Source organism: Panthera onca, chromosome A2, assembly GCF_046562875.1.
Source record: "Panthera onca isolate mPanOnc1 chromosome A2, mPanOnc1 haplotype 2, whole genome shotgun sequence".
In the NCBI taxonomy this organism is placed as follows: Eukaryota; Metazoa; Chordata; class Mammalia; order Carnivora; family Felidae; genus Panthera; species Panthera onca.
Genome location: NC_138340.1, coordinates 100690601 through 100708162, shown reverse-complemented (window position 1 = coordinate 100708162; position 17562 = coordinate 100690601). Strand labels below are relative to the sequence as shown.

Here is a 17562-nt window from a genome sequence, read left to right as displayed (position 1 = left end):
CCATCCCCATGCCCACCTCCCCTCCAGCAACCCTCAGTTTGTGCTCTGTATTTAAGGGTCTCTTAAGGTTTGCCTCCCTCTCTCTTTTTTTCTTATTTTTCCTTCTCTTCCCCTATGTTCATTTGTTTTGTTTCTTAAATTCCACATATGAGGGAAATCATATGATATTTGTCTTTCTCTGACTGACTTGTTTCACTTAGCATAATACACTCTGGTTCCATCCACTTATTGTAGATGGCAAGATTTCATTCTTTTTGATCACTGAGTAATATTCCATTGTGTGTGTATGTGTGTGTGTGTGTGTGTGTGTGTGTGTGTGTATACACCACATCTTCTTTACCCATTCATCAGTTGATGGACTCTTTCCATAATTTGGCTATTGTGGATAGCACTGCTATAAACATTGTGGTGCATGTGCCCCTTTGAAACAGCATCCCTTTATCCCTCGGATAAATATCTAGTAGTGCAATTGCTGGATCATAGGGTAGTTCTATTTTTAATCTCTTGAGGAACCTCCATACTGTTTTCCAGAGTGGGTGCACCAGTTTGCATTCCTGCCAGCGGTGCAAAAGGGTTCCCCTTTCCCTGCATCCTCACCAACATCTGTTGTTGCCTGAGTTGTTAATTTTAGCCATTCTGACAGGTGTGAAGTGGTATCTCATTGTGGTTTTGATTTGTATTTCCCTGATGATGAGTGATGTTGAGAACTTTTCATGTGTCCGTTGGCCATGTGGATGTCTTCTTTGGAAAAGTGTCCAATCATGTCTTCTGCCCATTTTTTCATTGGGTTATTTGGGGTTTTTTGGGAGTTGAGTTTGATTAGTTCTTTATAGATTTTGGATACTAACCCTTTATCTGATATGTCATTTGCATATATCTTATCCCATTATGTATGCGGCCTTTTAGTTTTGTTGATTGTTTCCTTCTCTGTGCAGGAGATTTTTATCTTGATGAGGTCACGATAGTTCATTTTTGCTTTTGTTTCCCTTTCTCCAGAGACATGTCTAGTGAGAAGTTGCTAAGGCTGAGTCCAAAGAGGTTGCTGCCAATTTTCTCCTCTAGGATTTTGATGGTTTCCTATCTTACATTTAGGTCTTTATCCAATTTGAGTTTATTTTTATGTATGATATAAGAAAGTGGTCCAGGTTCATTCTTCTGCATGTTGCTGTCCAGTTTTCCCAACAACATTTGCTGAAGAGACTGTCTTTTTCCCATTGGATATTCTTTCCTCCTTTGTTGAAGTTGAGTTGGCCATACATTTGTGGATCTATTTCTGGGTTCTCTATTCTGTTCCATTGATCTATGTGTTTTTGTGAAAGTACCATAGTGTCTTGATGATTACAGCTTTGGGATACAGCTTGAAGTCTGGAATTATGATGCGTCCAGCTTTGGTTTTCTCTTTCAACATTACTTTGGCTATTTGGGGGTCTTTTCTGGTTCCATACAAGTTTTAGAATTGTTTGCTCTAGCTCTGTGAACAATGCTGGTGTTATTTTGATAGATATTGCATTGAATGTGTAGATTGCTTTGGGTGGTATCAACATTTTAACAATATTTGTTCTTCCTATCCAGAAACATGAAATGTTTTTCCTTTTTTTTTTGGTGTCTTCTTCAATTTATTTCATAAGCTTTTTATAGTTCTCAGTGTACAGATCTTTTACCTCTTTGGCTAGATTTATTCCTAGGTATCTCATGGTTTTTGGTGCAGTTGTTAATGAGATCAATTCCTTGATTTTTCTTTCTGCTGCTTCATTATTGGTATATAGAAATACAACTGATTCCTGTACATTGATTTTATATCCTGCGACTCTGTTGAATTCATGTATCAGTTCTAGCAGTTTCTGATGGAGTCTTTCAGGTTTTCCATGTGGAGTATTATGTTGTCTGCCAAGAGTGAAAGTTTGACTTCTTCCTTCCAATTTATATGCCTTTTATTTCTTTTGTTGTCTGATTGTTGAGGCTAGGTCTCTCAATCTTATATGAGATTTATCCATATTATTGCAGATAGTTGTGATTTGTTCATTATTATTGCTATATAGTATTTCATTCTGTAAGTAAACTACAATTTATTTTTTCACTTCACTATTGATGGGCATCTAGATGGTTAACAACTGATAATTGAGATATATTAAGAACTTCTGTTCAACAGAAGTCACCACTAAAAGAATAAGATGTAAAGGAAAATATTTCCTTTCTCTCTCTCTCTCTCTCTCTCATTATATATATATATATATATATATATATATATATATATATATGTAAAACAAAGAACTTGTGCCTTGAATATGATACATATTATAACTTAATAAGTCAGAGAATCCAACTCAATTAAAAAATACTTGACACATCTCAATAGAAAATATACAAAATGACCAATAAACATACATTCAACTTCATTTGTGTTTCAGGATATGCAAATTAAAAAAATCACTGAAATGGTTGAAATAGAAAGAACAGAATACCAACAGATGGTGAAGATATGGAGCAATGGGGATTCTCAGACACTGCTGATGTGATTGTTAATTTGTATAACCGCTTTGGTAAGCTACTTGAGAGTATCTACAAATATCTATATCTATATCTATATCTATATCTATATCTATATCTATATCCCCAAAAAGATGAATACAAGATGTTCTTAGCAGTACATTTGCTGTGGCCCCTAAAAACCACGTTTCTTTATAAGATGCTCTACAGGTGATTTTGAGGACCAGTCAGGATTGAGAACCATGACAATGTCAGATGCACTTCCGATAGAACTTAAATTTAAAATTTCTTTTTGTGTAGTGATTTAATTTCTCTTTGTGTACTCATTTCCTAATATGATAGGAAAATCATAAGCCATTACCTTTCTCCTTTTAAAGAAATAAGGTTAAATGATGAAAATGGCTAAAACTTATTTATTTATAAAATACTTATTTTTTTAATTTGTTGAAATACTAAATATTTTAAAGAATTTTTTTCTTACGTGGTACAATCTTAAGAGGTCTTTGGCACTGATGGTAGGATCTAATTTGGAAAGAGATCAAAGTCAAGAAAAAGTAATGATAATCCTTTAGTAATAAGTTTGTACTGTAATATAATATAACTTGGTCCTCAGCTGAATCCTGAAATTAAAAAAAAAAAAAAAAAGGAGACTGGAAACTATTTCCCTTCCCAGGGAAGCCACCTATTCCTCAAGCAACATCACCAGGGCAACCATCTTTTAAGTCAGTCTCTCACTACAGAGGCCCAAATGGGAGCCAGGTTCTCTTCCGGATGTTAATTGTCCCAACCCTCCTGATAGCCCTGGAGGTGTTTTTCTCTCTGCTATTTGACAGGTGAAGGAGTTGTGGTATTAACATTTAATGGAGAAGTGGGTTGTGATTAGGGGGGAAAAGTCTCATAATGCTGTTTAGGGAGGTGATAAAATTTAAGAAACACTGCTGTAGCTACATATTAGAGAGAGGAGGGTACTATAATTAGGTTTTAGCCTGTCACTGAAAATCCATTTTCCAGTGGGACATGACAGGGCTGAATTTTGCATAATTTTACCTGGAAGAAAGCCTTACTGTACCTTGGGAAGAAATACAGCGTTTGCCATTCAAATAATCTGGGCCTGCTTATAGTGAGCACCATCATTATGTCATTGTTTTGTCCACAAGTCTGTCCTGAAGATCCTGTTGGGCATTCCTGAGCTAGCTAGCTGCAGAGTTATTAGTGGGTCTAGGAGGTTAGGAAACTGGAGGACTGGTAGAGGGTGAAAAATATGATTGCAAGTGCTTATGAGCAAGGCAGTTTAGCACTGATTTACCCTGCTAGGGTCTGGTTATGCAGAGTGTGGTCCTCAAACAGCAGCATTAGCACCACCTGGGAGCTTGTTAGAACTACGGCATCTCTGGCCTCATCTCTGGCCCCACTTCAGCCCTACGGAGTCAGGAAGTGAAGTTCACAAGACTCCCAGGTGATTTGTATGCACATTAGATTTTTGAGAAGCACAACTTTAGGCTAGTGGTTCTCAGCACTGGCAACAATTAGAATCACCTGGAGAGACTGACAACTTTAAGACCCTCAGGCCTGACTCAGGACTATATAGATTAGGAGCCTGCTCAGGTAGGCTCTTGTGGGTGGGTGTTTTATGCTGAGTGACCTGATTTATGGTCTGAATAGATCACTCTGCTGCTCTGAGGGGTATCCTGTGAATGTGTGTATGGAAGTGGGACCAGACCAGGAATGGAAGCAGGGAGACCTTCCATATATGCTCTGTCAAGCCGGGAAAAAACTGGATCAGTGTTGTTTTTTTTTTTTTTTTTACTTATACCTCTAGGCTTCCCTTCAAGGTAGGAAAAAGATCCCAATTTCACTTCCCATATTATGGCCCACATCCTCAACTGGACTCTGTGCTGCACAGGAGCATTGCAAGTAATCTACATTTTAAGAAGGTCACTTGGCAGCAGCATATCAAGAGTGGATTCCCCAGGAACAAGGGAGGAAGTAAAGAAGCTGCTAACGTGGCTTTCCAGGAGAGACATGATGGTGGCTTCATCTAGGGCGGGTAGCAGAAGAGACCAGAAGAGTTGTATTTTGACTGATCTTTGGACCACAGTTGCTGATGGAATTGGATTTGGTAAGTCAAAAGAGGATTCCTTGGCATTTTTAATTTAAACCAGGCTTTAAAAAACCTGTTAATATGGTTAATTATATCCTTTAAAAATTTTTTTAATGTTTATTTATTTTTGAGAGAGAGAAAGAGACAGAGCACCAGGAGACACAGAATCTGAAGCAGGCTCCAGGCTCTGAGCTGTCGGAACCCAACACAGGGCTCAGACTCACAAACCACAAGATCATGACCTGAGCCAAAGTTGGATGCTTAACCAACTGAGCCACCCACGCACCCCTATCCTTTCTATTTTTAATCCAGATTTCCCTCTCTCACACACACACAATTATATAATGCTTTAGATAATTAAACTTTCAGAGCCCTAGGAGTATCTGAACACTGTTGTCACATCACTCTTCGATCTGTGTTGTGACTCTCAGATTTACTATATGTGCCAAATCCAAGCTTAGTGTTCAGTGTTGGCCCACTTTGTGCTTGTTGAAACTCAGGCGTTGCAGTTCTCTTGGAAAAAGCAGGGTTTCTCAGCCTTAGCACTCTTGATACTTTGGGCTCCGTAATTAATTCTCTGTTGTGGGGACTATCCTATACATTGCAGGATGTTTTGTAGCATCCCTGGCCTCTACTCATTCAATTCCTGTAGCACCTTCCCAGTTGTGACCACCCAAAATGTCTCCAGATGTTAACAGCTATGATCCAGAGGCTTAGATTGTCCCAGGTCAAAAACAGCTCAACCAGAGCTGGGAGGAGGACTTGCAGTGTAAGTTTTTGGTTAGTTAGTAGGATTGTTCCTCAAGGGGACTCTGCCTTCCTTTCATTCAAGGTGCTTTGGGTCTTTGAACTGATTTACATCTGGCAGTTGGCCGAGAGTCCACAATTCTTTATTGCTAAGTAAGGTATGACTTCTTTTCACCACACTGCTTCTACACATCAACAAGACACTAGTAGGGGGACATTTATTTCTGTTCTAGGAACATCATGATCAACTATTGGATGTCCTATGGGTCAGACTTTGGTGATGACTTTCGGTTTTGCTGTCTATTATGGTAACATCTTCCTCATCTTTTGTTATTAAACAAACAAACAAACAAACAAACCCCTGCCACCCCAGGATCTCATCATTCCCATTGAAATCAGGGACCCCAGTTTGATGGCAGCATTACTTCCTTTCATTTCTAACATTTAGACAACAGCCACCCCAGAGTTCTTGATTGATGCTAGGCTTCTTTCCCTAATGTGTTTCTTAAAGCCTTAGTGAAAGGTATATCCTCTGGGCTATTCTGAGGAACATAGAGGGTATTACATAATAAATCTCCTTAAGCATATCATTTTCCCTAATCCTTAGGATCCTTTCATCAGTATACCAAGACGGTTATGAAACTTCAAATCCATTTAGGACAGAGTGTCTCTAACTCCAGGTTTTAGTAACCAACCAACCAAACTTTCCAAGACATTCACAGCCCCTAGAGCCAACACATTTATTCCAGAAACTCAGCCTAGTGCACCAAAAAACAACTGATTTCAGGAGATCCAACATTATATGTCTTCTCTGATCCAGTACAACTTAGGATCCATTCTCATGCACAGTACTGAGGTTCTGTCAATATTAATTGACAAAATCTTGCACGTGTGTGTGTGTGTGTGTGTGTGTGTGTGTGTGTATTGAACTTCTTATGAGTTATACTTTATAGCTTCCCTCCTGGGACCTTCTGGGACTTGAACAGGTATAGAGGAAATGAGAGGCATGAGGGTAGTTCTTGAGGAAGAACAGTGGTTTCCTGCAGGGTAATTCCTTTAGGAGAAGATGTTATAGCTTCTTCAGACTAGAGAAGACCAATCTCTTCAGAGGTGGAAGGGCTGCTTCTATTGGCAAAGGAGGATCAGTAGAATTTAGGGGTTCAAGGTCCTCAGCTTTATTGGATTCTGCTCATATGTTCCTATCCTCAATTTTAAGTCCTATTCCTACTCAGTCTATGTCCTGACCTTAACATGAGAAACCCTGCAAAGTTCAGAATTCGATTTGCATTGTAATTCAGCTCCCCACAGAATTGAATTTCATGTTTGCTTTTCAGAAATCTTGACTCTAGAACAGGATATCTCTATCTTTGAGGACAATGCTATATCCTTAAGCTCATCAATTTCTTTCCTCGTGTTCTTCAGTGCACTTAGTAGCAGCCACTCAATCCCAAACTACTTTTTTATTCTTGCTGAAATCTTTGGTAACAATTAGTTCACTCAAATCCTTCCCTTTTATTGACACTTGATTACAGGTGTCTACAGGTGATACTTCAAGTACTCTTTTGCATGTCATAAACTACCAGTGTCTCCTCTACTATTGCCTCTCTAATTATATCAGAAAATCAATTCCAGATAGCCCCAAACTAATTTAAAGTGCCATCCTTAAGGTTCTGTTCCCCTGGAACCATAACTGATACAGCATCAATTCTGTATCAGTCAGAGTTCAATAAGAGTGATATGAAATACATGATATTTCTGGATTTAGATCTTCCACAATTGTGGGAGGTGATGAAGAAGTCTATAGAAAGCTGCGTCCAGTATGCCTAGTGGTAGGCCTGAGGTCCATGCAGTCAGTAGGTCCAGGAATTGGGAAGAAAAGCTGAGTGTGAATCAGGGAAGAGTGGTGATGAACTGGAACCACTTGGGCCTCCAGCTTGACCATGTACAGGACCTCCCTCCCCTCCCCCACTTCCTCCAGCACCTGACCCAGGACTTGGAGAAGCTGAAGGAGGAGATACAGAGGAAGCTGGAGAGGCCAAGGGCACAGCTGCTGCCCCCCTCCTACAAGGTGAGCCAACACATCTGTAACAATACAAGTGAACTGCCACAGGGAACCCTGCACTGACCACTAGACCTTAATGGCTGCTGCTTTGTTTTGGAAGTTGAAATTTCATGCAAGCTTTTCTTAAATCCCACTATAACCCACCACTACACAGGAAGGGAATTCTGGGAAATAAAGTTCCAATTTAGCTTAATTAACACAGTAGAAAGCTACCATAGATGGTGTTGGATTTGAGCTTGATTCTGGGACTAGAGCTGACAGCAGTCGTTGATAGATTGGATTTGGTAGATTAGGGATGCAGAATTACCTGTTCATTTTTGTTGGAATACTTTTTCTTATTGATTATTTTTTTAAGGTTTATTCATTTTTCAAAGACAGACAGAACGTGAGCAGGGGAGGGGCAGAGGAAGACGGAGACAGAATCTGAAACAGGCTCCAGGCTCTGAGCTGTCAGCACAAGGCCCGACGCGGGGCCAAACTCACCAACTGTAAGATCATGACCTGAGCTGAAGTCGGACTTTTTTTTTTTTTTTCAATATATGAAATTTATTGTCAAATTGGTTTCCATACAACATCCAGTGCTCATCCCAAAAGGTGCCCTCCTCAATACCCATCACCCACCCTCCTTTCCCTCCCACCCCCCATCAACCCTCAGTTTGTTCTCAGTTTTTAAGAATCTCTTATGCTTTGGCTCTCTCCCACTCTAACCTCTTTTTTTTTTTTTTTCCTTCCCCTCCCCCATGGGTTTCTGTTAAGTTTCTCAGGATCCACATAAGAGTGAAACCATATGGTATCTGTCTTTCTCTGTATGGCTTATTTCACTTAGCATCACACGCTCCAGTTCCATCCACGTTGCTACAAAAGGCCATATTTCATTCTTTCTCATTGCCACGTAGTACTCCATTGTGTATATAAACCACAATTTCTTTATCCATTCATCAGTTGGTGGACATTTAGGCTCTTTCCATAATTTGGCTATTGTTGAGAGTGCTGCTATAAACATTGGGGTACAAGTGCCCCTATGCATCAGCACTCCGGTATCCCTTGGGTAAATCCCTAGCAGTGCTATTGCTGGGTCATAGGGTAGGTGTATCTTTAATTTTTTGAGGAACCTCCACACAGTTTTCCAGAGTGGCTGCACCAATTTGCATTCCCACCAACAGTGCAAGAGGGTTCCTGTTTCTCCACATCCTCGCCAGCATCTATAGTCTCCTGATTTCTTCATTTTGGCCACTCTGACTGGCGTGAGGTGATATCTGAGTGTGGTTTTGATTTGTATTTCCCTGATGAGGAGCGACGTTGAGCATCTCTTCATGTGCCTGTTGGCCATCCGGATGTCTTCTTTAGAGAAGTGTCTATTCATGTTTTCTGCCCATTTCTTCACTGGGTTATTTGTTTTTCGGGTGTGGAGTTTGGTGAGCTCTTTATAGATTTTGGATACTAGCCCTTTGTCTGATATGTCATTTGCAAATATCTTTTCCCATTCCGTTGGTTGCCTTTTAGTTTTGTTGGTTGTTTCCTTTGCTGTGCAGAAGCTTTTTATCTTCATAAGGTCCCAGTAGTTCATTTTTGCCTTTAATTCCCTTGCCTTTGGGGATGTGTCAAGTAAGAGATTGCTACGGCTGAGGTCAGAGAGGTCTTTTCCTGCTTTCTCCTCTAGGGTTTTGATGGTTTCCTGTCTCACATTCAGGTCCTTTATCCATTTTGAGTTTATTTTTGTGAATGGTGTGAGAAAGTGGTCTAGTTTCAACCTTCTGCATGTTGCTGTCCAGTTCTCCCAGCACCATTTGTTAAAGAGACTGTCTTTTTTCCATTGGATGTTCTTTCCTGCTTTGTCAAAGATGAGTTGGCCATACGTTTGTGGATCTAGTTCTGGGGTTTCTTTTCTATTCCATTGGTCTGTGTGTCTGTTTTTGTGCCAATACCATGCTGTCTTGATGATGACAGCTTTGTAGTAGAGGCTAAAGTCTGGGATTGTGATGCCTCCTGCTTTGGTCTTCTTCTTCAAAATTACTTTGGCTATTCGGGGCCTTTTGTGGTTCCATATGAATTTTAGGATTGCTTGTTCTAGCTTCGAAAAGAATGCTGGTGCCATTTTGATTGGGATTGCATTGAATGTGTAGATAGCTTTGGGTAGTATTGACATTTTGACAATAATTATTCTTCCAATCCATGAGCACGGAATGTTTTTCCATTTCTTTATATCTTCTTCAATTTCCTTCATAAGCTTTCTATAGTTTTCAGCATACAGATCTTTTACATCTTTGGTTAGATTTATCCCTAGGTATTTTATGCTTCTTGGTGCAATTGTGAATGGGATCAGTTTCTTTATCTGTCTTTCTGCTGCTTCATTATTAGTGTATAAGTATGCAACTGATTTCTGTACATTGATTTTGTATTCTGCAACTTTGCTGAATTCATGTACCAGTTCTAGCAGACTTTTGGTGGAGTCTATTGGATTTTCCATGTATAATATCATGTCATCTGCAAAAAGTGAAAGCTTGACTTCATCTTTGCCAATTTTGATGGCTTTGATTTCCTTTTGGTGTCTGATTGCTGATGCTAGAACTTCCAACACTATGTTAAACAACAGTGGTGAGAGTGGACATCCCTGTCGTGTTCCTGATCTCAGGGAAAAAGCTCTCAGCTTTTCCCCATTGAGGATGATGTTAGCTGTGGGCTTTTCATAAATGGCTTTTATGATCTTTAAGTATGTTCCTTCTATCCCGACTTTCTCAAGGGTTTTTATTAAGAAAGGGTGCTGAATTTTGTCAAAGGCCTTTTCTGCATCGATTGACAGGATCATATGGTTCTTATCTTTCCTTTTATTAATGTGATGTGTCACGTTGATTGATTTGCGAATGTTGAACCAGCCCTGCATCCCAGGAATGAATCCCACTTAATCATGGTGAATAATTCTTTTTATATGCTGTTGAATTAGATTTGCTAGTATCTTATTGAGAATTTTGCATCCATATTCATCAGGGATATTGGCCTGTAGTTCTCTTTTTTTCCTGGGTCTCTGTCTGGTTTAGGAATCAAAGTAATACTTGCTTCATAGAATGAGTCTGGAAGTTTTCCTTCCCTTTCTATTTTTTGGAATAGCTTGAGAAGGATAGGTATTATCTCTGCTTTAAACGTCTGGTAGAACTCCCCTGGGAAGCCATCTGGTCCTGGACTCTTATTTGTTGGGAGATTTTTGATAACTGATTCAATTTCTTCTCTGGTTATGGGTCTGTTCAAGCTTTCTATTTCCTCCTGATTGAGTTTTGGAAGCGTGTGCGTGTTTAGGAATTTGTCCATTTCTTCCAGGTTGTCCAGTTTGTTGGCATAGAATTTTTCATAGTATTCCCTGATAATTGCTTGTATCTCTGAGGGATTGGTTGTAATAATTCCATTTTCATTCATGACTTTATCTATTTGGGTCATCTCCCTTTTCTTTTTGAGAAGCCTGGCTAGAGGTTTGTCAATTTTGTTTATTTTTTCAAAAAACCAACTCTTGGTTTCGTTGATCTGCTCTACAGTTTTTTTAGATTCTATATTGTTTATGTCTGCTCTGATCTTTATTATTTCTCTTCTTCTGCTGGGTTTAGGCTGTCTTTGCTGTTCTGCTTCTATTTCCTTTAGGTGTGCTGTTAGATTTTGTATTTGGGATTTTTCTTGTTTCTTGAGATAGGCCTGGATTGCAATGTATTTTCCTCTCAGGACTTCCTTTGCTGCATCCCAAAGCATTTGGGTTGTTGTATTTTCATTTTCGTTTGTTTCCATATATTTTTAAATTTCTTCTCTAATTGCCTGTTGACCCACTCATTCTTTAGTAGGGTGTTCTTTAACCTCCATGCTTTTGGAGGTTTTCCAGACTTTTTCCTGTGGTTGATTTCAAGTTTCATAGCATTGTGGTCTGAAAGTATGCATGGTATAATTTCAATTCTTGTATACTTATGAAGGGCTGTTTTGTGACCCAGTATGTGATCTATCTTGGAGAATGTTCCATGTGCACTCAAGAAGAAAGTGTATTCTGTTGCTTTGGGATGCAGAGTTCTAAATATATCTGTCAAGTCCATCTGATCCAATGTATCATTCAGGGCCCTTGTTTCTTTATTGACCGTGTGTCTAGAGGATCTATCCATTTCTGTAAGTGGAGTGTTAAGGTCCCCTGCAATGACCACATTCTTATCAATGAGGTTGCTTATGTTTATGAGTAATTGTTTTATATATCTGGGGGCTCGGGTATTTGGCGCATAGACATTTATAATAGTTAGCTCTTCCTGGTGGATAGACCCTGTGATTATTATATAATGGCCTTCTTCATCTCTTGTTACAGCCTTTAAGTTAAAGTCTAGTTTGTCTGATATAAGTATGGCTACTCCAGCTTTCTTTTGGCTTCCAGGAGCATGATAAATAGTTCTCCATCCCCTCACTCTCAATCTAAAGGTGTCCTCAGATCTAAAATGAGTCTCTTGTAGACAGCAAATAGATGGGTCTTGTTTTTTTTATCCATTCTGATACCCTATGTCTTTTAGTTGGCGCATTTAATCCATTTACATTCAGTGTTATTATAGAAAGATATGGGTTTAGAGTCATTGTGATGTCTGTATGTTTTATGCTTGTAGTGATGTCTCTGGTACTTTGTCTCACAGGATCCCCCTTAGGATCTCTTGTAGGGCTGGTTTCGTGGTGACAAATTCCTTCAGTTTTTGTTTGTTTGGGAAGACCTTTATCTCTCCTTCTATTCTAAATGACAGACTTGCTGGATAAAGGATTCTCGGCTGCATATTTTTTCTGTTTAGCACACTGTAGATATCGTGCCAAGCCTTTCTGGCCTGCCAAGTTTCAAAGGAGAGATCAGTCACGAGTCTTATAGGTCTCCCTTTATATGTGAGGGCACGTGTATCCCTCGCTGCTTTCAGAATTTTCTCTTTATCCTTGTATTTTGCCAGTTTCACTATGATATGCTGTGCAGAAGATCGATTCAAGTTACGTCTGAAGGGAGTTCTCTTTGCCTCTTGGATTTCAATGCCTTTTTCCTTCCCCAGTTCAGGGAAGTTCTCAGCTATTATTTCTTCAAGGACACCTTCAGCACCTTTCCCTCTCTCTTCCTCCTCTGGAATACCAATTATGCGTATATTATTTCTCTTTAGTGCATCACTTAGTTCTCTAATTTTCCTCTCATACTCCTGGATTTTTTTTATCTCTCTTTTTCTCAGCTTCCTCTTTTTCCATAATTTTATCTTCTACTTCACCTATTCTCTCCTCTGCCTCTTCAATTTGAGCCATGGTTGTTTCCATTTTATTTTGCAGCTTGTTTATAGCATTTTTTAGCTTCTCCTGACTATTCCTTAGTCCCTTGATATCTGTAGCAAGAGATTCTCTGCTGTCCTCTATACTGTTTTCAAGCCCAGTGATTAATTTTATGACTATTATTCTAAATTCACTTTCTGTTATATTGTTTAAATCCTTTTTGATCAGTTCGTTAGCTGTTGTTATTTCCTGGAGATTCTTTTGAGGGGAATTCTTCCGTTTGGTTATTTTGGACAGTCCTTGGAGTGGTGAGGACCTGCAGGGCACTTCCCCTGTGCTGTCTTGAATAACTTGCGATGGTAGGCAGGGCTGCAGTCAGACCTGATGTCTGCCCCCAGCCCACTGCTGGGGCCACAGTCAGACTGGTGTGTACCTTCTCTTCCCCTCTCCTAGGGGCAGGATTCACTGTGGGGTGGTGTGGCCCGTCTGGGCTACTTGCACACTGCCAGGCTTGTGGTGCTGGGGATCTGGTGTATTAGCTGGGGTGGATTGCCAAGGTGCACAGGGGAGGGAGGGAGGGGGAGGCTCAGCTCGCTTTTCCTTTGGAGATGCGCTTTGGGAGGCCCCTGCAGCACCAGGAGGGAGTCAGACCCGCCGGAGGGATGGATCCGCAGAAGCACAGCGTTGGGTGTTTGCGCGGTACAAGCCTGTTCCCTGGCAGGAACTGGTTCCCTTTGGGATTTTGGCTGGGGGATGGGCGAGGGAGATGGCGCTGGCGAGCGCCTTTGTTCCCCGCCAAGCTGCGCTCTGTCCTCCAGGGCTCAATAACTCTCCCTCCCGTTTTCCTCCAGCCTTCAGCTCTCCGAGCAGAGCTATTTGCTTATAACCTTCCAGATGTCAAGTCCTGCTTGCTGTCGGAACACACTCCATCCGACCCCTCTGCTTTTGCCAGCCAGACTCGGGGGCTCTGCTTGGCCGGCAGGCTGCCCCTCCACCCCGGCTCCCTCCCGCCAGTCCGTATAGCGTTCACGGCCTCTCCGCCCTTCCTACCCTCTTCCATGGGCCTCTCATCTGGCTTGGCTCCGGAGACTCCATTCTGCTAGTCTTCTGGTGGTTTTCTGGGTTAGTTAGGCAGGTGTAGGTGGAATCTAAGTGACCAGCAGGACGCGGTGAGCCCAGCGTCCTTCTACACTGCCATCTTCCTCTTTTTTTCTGAAGTTGGACTCTTAACTGACTGAGCCACCCAGGTGCCCCTGGAATACTTTTTTTTTTTTTTAACTCAAAAGTTTCTGTTCCTTTTTTGGAGTAAAACAGGCTCTTTGCCCTTTACAAGCTTATTTCTGAGTTATAAGAAATGATCTACCTCCCTGTCCCTGTTTTTGTAATTCCTGTTTTCCAACATTCAATCTTGGCTGCCACAGACAGAAAACACGAGGACATGTTTTCTTGCATCTGTAGTGGAAACTTTAACAGATACTATCTGCTACAAGTAGGTTACATATGTGCATTAATGTTTTTAGCAATGTCAGTAATGTTGGTTACGCTTTTGAAAAATTTTTAGAGACAGCAAGAGCAAGAGTGAGTGAGAGGCTACTTGAGTGCAAGCAGGGGAGGGGGGCAGAGAGAGAGAGAGAATTCAACCAGGCTCCACACTGAGTGTGGAGCCCCATGTGGTGCTCAGTCCCACCACCCTGGGATCACGTCCTGAGCTAAAATCAAGAGTCGGGTGGGCAACCAACTCAACCACCCCGGCGCCCCAGTTATGCTCTCCTTTTTAATCTGGATTATGTTCTCTGTCTTAGACCTATGTATTGATTTTGATAAATAACTTTTCATAGTCCTAGAGTGCCTGAATACGGCCTCAGTAGGTGGCCATTATCCTCACATCATACTTCAGGCCTCTTGCTCCCTTATCAAGTCAAGATTAATGCGTAGTTCTCACTTTCAGAAGTCAGACCCACCTCTTGCTTGTTGAAGCTCTTTTTTCCAGTGACTGACAGATCATCCTCTTTTTCTGATTCATTTCTTTCCTTCTCAGCTCTTGTTGCCTGCCTTTCCTTCAGTTGTTTCTCTAGCATTTCATCCTCAAGGCCCTGCCTTTTATTTTCCTCTTTTGCTCTTCAAGAAGAATATGTTCCACTATCTCAGGGGATGGTACCAATACCCTGGTGGCTTGTAATCTGCATAAAAGCACCTGCTATTTTTTGAATAACTACCGTATGCCATTCATTTTATTAATATAAACCTTTACTTTAAAAAAAACTGTAATCTTTTGTAAGTAACCCTTGAAGCAGGTATTAAGGATCTCCATTTTCAAATGGGGAAACTGAGACTTGGTAAAGTTTAGGAATTTTGATTGAGTCCGTTAGTATGTGGGTTGGAACCAAGGCCTGTCTAACTTGTAAGCTATTGTCATAACAACTAAGGTTTACTGCCACCTAAAGATCCAGCTCCAATCTCCTCATTGTCAGACTTATATATCCCATGGCATGCTGAGAGATACCACCTGAATTTCAAACTTAATATCTATAAATCCATGTCAGTATTACTAGTCTCACACATCATTCCACAACTCCAGCCTCATCCAAAGTATACATACCTCCTCAGGCATTCCCGTTCTTTTCAAGGTAACAGTCTCGGAAAGTTTCTGAAGCTGGAAGCCTCTTTGGGCACTCAATCTCCCGTACTGCTTCATCTGATTGCTCCCCATGTCCTCCAGGACTGGGGTCAGAGGTATCTCTGTGTCACTGGGTTCCTGATACTCTCTCCTACCTCCTTCCTGGACTCCTGCCACTGTTCTTTCCATTTCACAGTTGGCTTTTTACACTGCTGCCAAAATTATCTTCAGGAAAAAAAAAAATCAATCCAGTCCTGTCAGTTTGGTTTAAAACCTCTTTTGATACCCTTTTGCCTCCAGAATAAATTTTAGTCTCCTTGGTATGCCCCTCAAGGCCCTTGACAATTGGTCTAGCCTGTCTTGCAGTCAGCTATTTTTCAGACGTATACAAGTGATTATTTTTCATATGGATAGAGACGCCATAGAGGTGCAGAATATACAAGCATTTCAAAACTTGAATTCATTTTGATTTTTTTATCACATACTTTCTCAATCAATGGGTACTAAAAAGCACAACTAGTATCATGTGGAGTTGTAATTTTATGTTTGGTAGGGAAAGGATTCTTCTAATGTAAATACTGGGAACCAACTAGATCATATTTTCATGAAATATTTCTTCCAGGTTTTAGAATTTAATTATTTCAAGTAACTTTCTTAGCCAAAGCTATTAGTGGGCTATGGACTCTTAAGTTCAAGGGTATAGCTGATAAATTTGTTTTTTAAAAAAATTTTTTAATGTTTTTATTTATTTCTGAGACAGACAGAACATGAACGGGGGAGGGGCAGAGAAAGAGAGAGAGACACAGAATCTGAAGCAGGCCACAGGCTCTGAGCTGTCAGCACAGAGCCCAACGTGGGGCTCAAACTCACAAACTGCGAGATCATGACCTGAGCCGAAGTCGGACGCTCGACTGACTGAGCCACCCAGGCACCCCTGATGAATTTTTTAATGTATATTTGTGGAGAGGAATAGAGGAGGTTTGCATGATAGGATGATGGAACGATATTAGCCCAGAGATCCATAAAAAGCAGGGAATTACTTTATTTTTTCTTAATTCAAATAAAATACTTTTAAAATGCCCCTCACTCTTTTAATAGACTACAATCAGGGAATAAAGGCAGAGGAAGGAAAAATACATCATTTAATACTGTAATGTCATGCTATGAAACTCTGACTTTGTGTCCTGTGGTAAAAGAGGGAATATAGCTATTTTCATTCTCAAGAAGCCACTAGTTTTTCAGCAGCATCCTCTAGCACGCTGTCTTGTGTGGCCAGTCTCCCACTGGAGAAGCAGTGTGTGTGAAGGTTAGAGAGGGGTGGGCTGTAGATTCAAACATTTGGATTCAGATCCTAGGCATACTGTCTGACCTTCCACAAATCAAAGCTCTGAGACTCCATTTTTTTTTCCCTTCAAAGGGGAATAAAATAAAAACTTTGAAGTTGTAGTGAGGTTTATATGAAGTCAAGTTGGTCTGCAGGAAATTTATCCAGGTTCATTTACCTTTCTACTGCATTATGCCTCCCAATACCTTCTTTATGTTTGGTGCTTCAGTCTCTGACTAGAACTGTCCTTAGAGCTGATTTAGTCCATTTGGTTTATAGATATGGAAACACAAAGAGGTCTTAGCAGGTTATCTGCAGTTACATCAAAAAGGAGTTGTAAGTCCAAGACCCTACTCTGTGCTTTTTCCCTTTTTAGCATCGATTTCATTCTTAGCGATGAAGAAGTCAGACACCGGACAAATAACACTGATAGAAAATTATCTTGAATGGAGCAAACATTCAAGAGCCTACTCAATGCCAGTGCTGCATTGGGAGCTGACAGGGTAAAGCAATCCCCTTACCTGAGGTGCTCAGAGCCTGGTAGAAACATAGATGTAACCCAAGATCTGTAGGGCAGGATAAGCAGAAATAATTGTAAGTGAAATGTCAAGTGCTGTGGACCCGGAGGAAAGAGGGATGAATTTTGTGTGGAACAACATAGCATTGGCATCTAATGTCCGTGGCAGTGTTGGGGGGTGGGAGAGGGCAGCCTACCAGCTCACCATTCATTAATTCAACACCAATCTGCGATAAATCTGTGTCAGTCAACTACTGTGTTATGATGCTAGATTTGAGAATAGGAGGAGAAATAACCTACCAAATAATGTGCAGAGTGGGGACAGGAATAAGACACAGAGGAAAACAAAAACAATGCTAGGCGATAATTTTCTCTAAAAGAGATATGAACCAAACAGAAGCAGCATTATTTTCAGTGCAGGAAACTAGGCAACCCCTCCCTGAATAGCTGGGATGGGGCTCGGTTT

General features: G+C 40.7%; 1 protein-coding gene across 1 annotated transcript in view; it reads left to right on the top strand.

The window, feature by feature from the left end:
* Window positions 1-17562, top strand: part of LOC144615197 (uncharacterized) — a 132277-nt gene that overhangs the window by 68330 nt on the left and 46385 nt on the right. The window contains exons 5-7 of the transcript XR_013553681.2: window positions 2409-2540; window positions 4307-4606; window positions 7314-7403. The gene's annotated coding sequence lies outside the window, so the exon portion shown is untranslated. The remainder of the gene's footprint in view (window positions 1-2408; window positions 2541-4306; window positions 4607-7313; window positions 7404-17562) is intronic.